This window comes from Pinus tabuliformis, chromosome 3_2, assembly GCF_031772625.1.
Source record: "Pinus tabuliformis cultivar Carrire ecotype Pingquan chromosome 3_2, CPIR1, whole genome shotgun sequence".
NCBI classification, from domain to species: domain Eukaryota; kingdom Viridiplantae; phylum Streptophyta; class Pinopsida; order Pinales; family Pinaceae; genus Pinus; species Pinus tabuliformis.
Genome location: NC_142302.1, coordinates 1208489264 through 1208497623, shown reverse-complemented (window position 1 = coordinate 1208497623; position 8360 = coordinate 1208489264).

The window sequence follows — 8360 nt, the reverse complement described above, 5'->3', positions numbered from 1 at the left end:
TCAAGCTCATCGTTCTCATCTTCATCACTTTCACTCTACACATTTCTTTGCCATGGTAAATCCATTTTGGAATCATCAGAAAAATCAGGTTCCAACACCATACCCTCTAAAACCTTTTCAAGTTTCCCCATTTTACATTCAAATAATTTCTCCATATTCCATCAATATTATAACAACAAATACAATAGGTACTGCAAAAAGGAAGCTAACCTCCATGCGAAATTTTAGTGAGCCCTGAAAAAATATATAAATTTTGCCTTTGCATCAACATCTACCCCAAGATTCATACTTCTAAATCTCCAAGTAATTCCTCTCTAGAACCATGAGACCAGAAGCTATAAACCTTTCACCAGTAATATCACTGTCAGCAATGTATAGTGTCCTCTGCACAGATTCATGGATATCTCTTTCAATCAAAGTAGAATGAGCTCGCCACATGTTGAGATGAGGATTAGTAGCACGGAAATAGACCTCAAATGATATGTTCTCTCCTTCTCTATTTGATCCCTCTTCTTCACTGTGTGGCCTATATTCTTCATCAGCCATGGTGTCTTTGTTATGAAACCTTGAAAAACCATAAAGACCTAATGAGACCTTGAAGGACTAAATTTCTAGATGACATAATGACCTCATGACTGATACAAATGGCATGATAAAAATAAACTTATGGATGATGTATAGTCAACAAGATATGAAACTATGCCAACAAGTAATCACATTTATGTAAGAGTAATGTTTTTGGACTAGGACTACCATTAGTGACTAATTTTTTTTTCACATGACCTAGTGGAATGATAAACATTTTCTAAATCGGACCCTTAAAATGATATGAAAAGTGGATTTTTGATCATTTATGGCAGGAGGCAAATACTAACAGTAACATCGGCCTTATTGGGGATGGAAGCTCCTTGGAGGTGTCAAGAACACTGTAGACCAAGTGCCTAACCATGTGGGCCAATACAGTAAAAACCGTAAATTGAAATGCATGACTGGAAACTGACAACTTGATGACACAAAATGAGTTTTACTCAACTAAAAACTAACTCAATACTAAAAAACAACTCACAAACTAGAAAAAAATGTTCAAAATGGAGCTTATTTAATAAAACCTACTCTAATTGTTCCTTTCATCATGTGATCAAGTGAAATGGAACAACCAATGCAGCCAAGTAAGCATTCTGGCTGCTATTTGAATTCTCCGCAAGTGCTTGTTTATGAGAAACAAGAGAGAACTACTGAAATGAAACTCCCATGAAAACTTGTAAACAAATCCAAATTTTCCCAGATTGAATAATATGGATTCTCTATCTGACTCTAAAAATACTGCATAAGGATATTAAAATTCATGTGCACTGGGACTTAGCTCATCCAATGGATTACTTTGATTCTCCTCATACCATGAATGAAAACTTTCATCTGAGCTTTGTGACGAGACTCCTACTAAAAATGACAAAGAAATTGGCTACCAGATCAAGTTTGTATCGATAATTTTTTCAAGCTCACAATTAGCTAATGGAGAGGGACTTTGACTGCAAACTGTTGGGCACCAAATTGGCCTATCTTTTCCCTACGTTTCCACTCCTCTTTCACCCTTTTTGCATTCATTCGCATACATTTACAATGTAAAATTATGAGGTAATTCCCCTTTATCGTCTCTTATGATATTTAATTAATGAAGTAGAGTCATGAAGGTTTCTACCTACATAAACCACTAAAACTTGTGATGACCCTAGATTATGGAGCATAGGTGTTAACCACGTAGCATATCGTAGTAGTTCCATGATTCACAGCAGCTGATCGACCATGACAAAACAACATAACTGATTGTAGCTGCTCTAGACCCATTTTTGACCATTCCTATTCTTGCTTCTCTCGGCTCTAGTGTTGCAGTACAACTGATGTATATCTTTGGGCATAGAGTTGCCAGGTTTTAGGGAGAATTATTCTCCTTTGTATTGTATAAAATACGGGTCATTCCTGCATCTAGGGGACCTAGGGAGGATGATATTGTAATAGCCTTATTCAGATTAATAAAATATAACCTTTTTGTTGATTTATCGTTCGCTGTGAGTAACACAACCCTTATCAGAGAGCTGGGCCCACCCGCTCTCTTGATCAGGTGTTGCGTGTTTCCTTGTGTTGCGTGTATTTTCTGTTTTCTATGTTTATTTCTTGTTGCTGCTACAGATCTCTTAGATAACTCTGAATACCATTTTACATTCCGCAGTCGAGTTTTACTTTTGTCTCAAAAATGTTTTGATTTTCAATCACGAACCCTTGGTTGAGGGCAGATCGTAACCTTGTCCCTGCATATACCTTGTGTGTCGCCTTGAAAATAATACGCACCCAGATTGATACATTAATGTAGGGAAGGAGTGGATAAATTATTCATATCTGGACACCAACATTTTGGCATTGTTGCCGGGGAGGGAAGAGTCGTCTGACGGCCTACTTTAGGACTTGAAGTATTAAGGTTCTCTTGTGTGTGTGTTATTTCTTGATTAAGGTCTTGATTCTGGGGAGAGAGGAGTCTTTTGATGTCTTGCTCCAGATCCTCAACCCTAGGTCCATGTATTCTTTATTTTATTTTTTTTTCGTCAACAACCCTCTCTTCAAAGAAATCTCTCGTCCTAGGGAGGGAATGGTCTTTTGACACCCTACTCAAGACCTTGAGCATAGTGGTTTGATTTTTGCTACCACACCAACTTGTATGAACAAAGAGCCAAATAAAAGGGGTAGATGGAGAGCCCCAAAGAAGGGAAGATAGGATTTGGGGAGGAACACCTATATCCAACAAATCATTGCAAAAGCTGAGTTGGAGGCATCTTCTCATGCAGTCGTGAGGCCAGGTGCACGAAAAATATCAGAGGGACAAGCTATAGATCAACCAGTGTTGTTCACAGCACCCACTGTCAGTTCAATACAATAGACTTTCCCAGCAACCGGAGAGACAAGCAACAGTACGCCTGCTAAAGGAATCTCGTTGCTTGCAACCGAAGAAGAGGAAGTTACAAGTAAACCATCTGGAGGAACCACCCATCCCAGTGGGGAAGAAGAAATTGCAGAGAGGTGATCTAAAGGGTCCAACCATGGTGACAGGGGGCAAGAGATTGTAGAGACATTTCTATCACCAAAGGAGAGAGGAAGCGCTATCAAGTCAACTCGAACCCCTGTGATAGAATCCCTTCTTGTGGAGCCAGCTGAAATCCCCAGTGAGTATTGGAGGATATTCATGGCACCTACAACCTCTACAATTGACTTCCTAATTGGGGATTTTGGGACTGGTGCACCAACAAAGCCTATCCCTTTAACAATGTTACCTAGTTTCCATGGGCTTACTTCAGAAGACCCTGACACATTTTTGTTTCAATTTGACATTGTGTGTCGAGGGTATGACTACATAACGGACACTCAAAAAATAAAAATTTTCCCTGCTATGCTAAAAGGGACAACCCTACGATAGTTTATGGGCCTTGGGGGAAGGTCTATCACCATGTGGGAAGCAATGAGAACTGCTTTCTTGGAGAAATACCAAGACTACTGTAAATCACAAGATATTAAAGAAGAGTTCTTTAAATTTATGTAGAAAGAGGATGAAAATATGGAAGACAGCGTGAAGTGCTTCAAATACACGTTGCAAAGGTCAGGTCACTTCGACCTGGATAAAGAAATTTTGAAAGTTGTCCTCCTTCGGGCATTCCGAGAAGACTCTTCGAATTTGTTGAATATAGTCGGAAAAGGGGATATATCAAAGGAGAACTTCGATACCATCTGTGATTTGTGTATTTAGTGCTCAAGAGGAATTGCAAGAAATAAATGAGGGATTCAATTAACTAAGGTATCTGCTGGGCGTGTTACAAAAGAAAAAATTAGGAACCTGTTGGACAGCCTGAGGACTGATATCCTGAGTACTTTGTCTGAATAGATGGACACATTGCAGGTAAAACGGAAATAGCTAGAACTAGAAAGAACTATGGCCGTATTTTGCCCCACATGCAGAAAGAAAGACCCACAGAGGGAATGTCTGTTGAACTCTGTAGAGGAGTGTGAAATCTATGAATCGAATCATGCGACAAGTTGATGCCCGTCTTTGCTAGGACTAAAAGTGGTTTTTCAAGGAACTGTTGGGTTGTGTTATATTCTTTCCATGACTAGCCCACGTAGTTAACTGGGGGTTAGAGGGGGTGGGGGGGGGGAGCCCCCCTTCGTTGTGCCGATTCTGTAATGTGGTGGGTGTAGAGCGATAACTAGGGTCTCTCACACCACCAATTATTCCACATTATTAAGTCAATCCGGGATCGTTTTGTTCTTTCAAGGAGTAACTCAATCCGAGGCTGTTTTGTCCAAGTAATGCTCGGTAGTATAGCATTTAAATGATTTGAAAGGAAACAAACACTAAGCTGTAACTAAACCAACTTAAAAGATAAAATCACACAAAGCAGTTGATCAGTCAAGGGTACCGAAACAATAACCCTTCCCTTTAGAAACTGATAAAGAAAGAAAACCAAAGCATGGACTTATAGGTCTGGGAGCTAGGCAGCGTCTTGTTGGGCTCACGACAGCCTTAGGCATGCTATCACGCAAAATCAATAAAGGCAGATTAGCGAAAGTAAAATGGAACAACAATTCTAAAATGGAACAGCAGTAATCAAATGGAACAGCAGTAATTAAATGGAACAGCAAACTATCATAAACAGGAAACATCAATCATATAAATTGGAACAGCAAACTTAAATGTATGTACACGTTCTAGACTACTGTAGCAATCCGAGAGTAATGTATGATGTGACTATGTTTCTAAACAAAGTGATATTATCTTCAAGCCTCGCAAATACTTATTTTATATGAATCCAATGATGATAACATTCATACCAATATCTTGCTATAGAAATGGATGCAATTCGAATAGATTCACTCTGTGTAATACAGAGATGTGGGTTAAAGAACTTATTCAGATTCAGATATTAATTAGGAAGCATAGTCTATCATATAAAAGATATATCGGATTACTGAAACAAGAGAAATAAGCAAACCACACAAATCACCGTATGATACAATAGCAAGTGACCGTCGGAGCTGGGCCCTTGGCTACCAATGGTACACTGCTTAAAGTTACTTCAGATGCAGAAACGAAGTGAACACAAAGTCCTTTATATTGATTGCATTAACAAAAGTATACAAAATCAGGTCTTATCAAAACTTAATGATCAAAGTTGTTCTGAAGCTTGTAATTACAACAACAGTCGTCCCCCACGCTCGATGGCGTGGTACCTTTATATAACAGAAATGACGGAGATATCTAGATACAAAAGATAAGCTTAAAGCAGCGATCCCTCAGGATCGAAGATCCTGAGGGATTTGCTAATCGTTCAGTTCTTCTCTTTCCTTTCTTGCGTTCTCCGTCTCGGTATCCTGCGTTCTTTTCCTGGACTATTCGGCTCTAATTTTACTTGATCTTGTCCGCATCCGGTTCCCTGTCGACGGGACAGCAGTTACTTTCCCTTCGCTTCTTGTTTTTACTCGATGATTCCCTGTTTCCGCGTCCTTCTGCATAGAAAACATCAATTATTAGTGATTGAGCTTCGTTTGTCCATTTTCACACAATTTATCAAAACCCTTATATTCTTTAGACTCATAATGCAGAAAAGGTTAGAAATATTATTGAAAAACCACTAGATTGCTTGTCAAAAAGCATACCTTCCAAGTGCTCCACACACCCCCCTGCTTACCCTGTTTCATGTCCTCATGAAAACGTTATAATTGACATGCAAGGCTGTGAGAGAGTAGGCCGGAGAAGGGATCTCACGAAGAGGTCGACAACCATGATTAGCAACTAGATGGTCAAAGAACTGATCTAACTGATCTGCAGGCATCTCATATAGGGCCTGATATCCAGGTGCAGGATGCCAAATAATTGGGCTGCGAAACCGATACCCCAACCAGAATGGTCCTGCTCGCAGAATCCGTTCCCCATATAGACTCAATCGACTGGCAACCAATTCAAAATTCTCAAAGTTAAAGGGTTCCCTGAGCTGGATGTTTGGGTTAGAGGTTCGGTAGCGAAACTTTGCAGCATGGAGGGCATGGTCTTTAATAGTCAGGAAATACTCCAGACCATTTCGGATCAAGTCTCCATGCATGGGACCTAATATCTTCATGACACCTGGGATCCTCATCACACTCCTATGCTCTCTCCATAATGCCGCTGGGTCCCTAGGTTCAGCTTGTAGCCATAGGTCTAAACTATTCTCTTGCCTCTGGAAGATGTTGTAAGCTTTAAGCCATTTTAACTGATTCACCCCAAATGAGATAAAGGCTTGGAATTGTATATCGCCAACGAAAGGGCCAGGATTCAAATCAGTTTCCTGGTCTAAGACAAGATTGTGCAGGTAAAATTCACATAACAACCTTTGAACTTTAACTCCATAGTGCTTGCAGCAGTCTATAAAATCATTAACAGTGTTGATATGGATAGGTGCTCCTACCCTAACAGCTTTTATTTTTAATCTCAAATATTGTTCAAGCAAAAACAAAGCATAATTTTTAGCAGGGGCTCTACAAGTCAAAACATCAGTATACAAGGAACACAGGGTGTCCATCTGCTTAACAACACTATCTAGTCAACGAGTTACCTTAGCAACCTTTTCCTGCTCCTTCTGCCATCCTTCAAAGGCCTGGCTCTCAGACTGACTGATGTTTCGAAGTTGCTGTTGGAGCTCTTCATATCTTTCCTTGGGGACCGTCTGTTCTCGCAACTGCTCGGCCTCCTGCTGGGCTTCCTTCATCATTTTATGCAAGGTTCTGGTTTTTGGGTCTTTCTTCCACACAGCCGTAGAAGCTGGAAGTTTAACCTGGACCTTCTTATTACGTTGTTTGGAATTTCGGACCCGAATTACACCCGAGGGAGGTGCTTATGTTTGAACCTCTTTGCTATCCGTTTCCTTTTTAATGCGAACAAAGGGTTGCTGTGGTCTTCCTGCCACCGGAGCCTCTTGTTGTTCCATTGGAATGTCCATTCGTTCCTCCGGGCCAGATGGAACAGCAGTTTCTATTGGAACAGCACCTTGTTCCTCATTATCATTTGGAACAGCAGACTGATCCTCGAAAGTAGGTCTCCTGATGGGGTTTCGTCCATCAAAACGAACTCTAACCCTCGGGGTTCTTGCTGCCGTGGTCCTCTTCCTTTTCCTTGCAGTTTTTTGTATTCTCAGACTGGCTTTCAACATTCTAATTTGTTGTCGGAGTCTGGCTATCGTGCCCAGCATCCTCTGCTGCTTCTTTCTCAATTTTTCAATTTCCCTTGCCTCGGCAGAGGGTTTGGCCTTCAATCTTACTTCTTCTTCCTCTCCTGGAACATCTTCCGACGTCCTAGGGACAGATTGTCCTGGATTGATGTCTTCTGCTTCATTACCATAGCCAGGAAGGTTTTCTTCCCCTGCCTCTTCTGCATGCCTTTCTTCGGGTAATTCTTCTTCTACGGGGCCATCAAGGACGCCTCCTGTACTGGAGGCTTGGCCGTATCCTCTCATATTGGCCAGAACTGCTGCCAATTCCTCTTCTCCTGGAGGGTCTTGCAACGGGCTACCCATAGATTGTGCGTTTTCTTCTTCTTGATTGTCTCGCTTGGTGGTCTCTTCTCCTTCAGATTGGTCATGTCCTTCTTCAATTCCTCTTTCTGGCTGGTTAGTTCCAGCCTCTCATTGCTCAGTATTTCCTTCAGGTAATTCACCTTCCACTTCCGGAGGTTCGTCCTCGATTTCAATTGGTTGGGCCGCAGTTTTCTGAATCTTTTCCAACCTTCCCCGTATTCGAACCAATCGAGCTGACTTCCTAGGTCTTTCAGGCAGGTTGGGAGTGCCAACAGGTTCTCTAGGTTCCTCTGGTCGTTCCGGCGCATCGGAGGGTTGCTTCCGTTTCGAAATAGCATGCTTTTCTGCCACCGACTTCTTACGTTTCTCTGATTGTTCCGGCGTGCTGGAGGACTGCTTTCGTTTTGAAACAGCATGCTTTTCTGCTGCTGGCTTCTTATGTTTTTCTGAACGTTCCAGTGTGCTGGAGGTTCGTTCAGATTTTGGGGGTGGTACAGCCAGTCCCTCTTTAACTGTTTCGACCAATTCCTCCCAGGTGCCTTGCTGTTGGGTAAGACTGTGGCTTATTATTAGCCGAATCAGTCCGTGGTGGCTAGCAACCGTATCTGTGTGCTGAGCCTTATTCAGGCTTCGGGCCGCATCATGTAATAACGAATTTAAAAGGGCAGGGAGATTTACAGAACATTTTCCCTTTAAAACAGCTAGAAGTTTTAAGTGACGAGCCCTTACCACACCTTTTCTCCCTTCGCAGGTGATATAGCTCTGCACTAT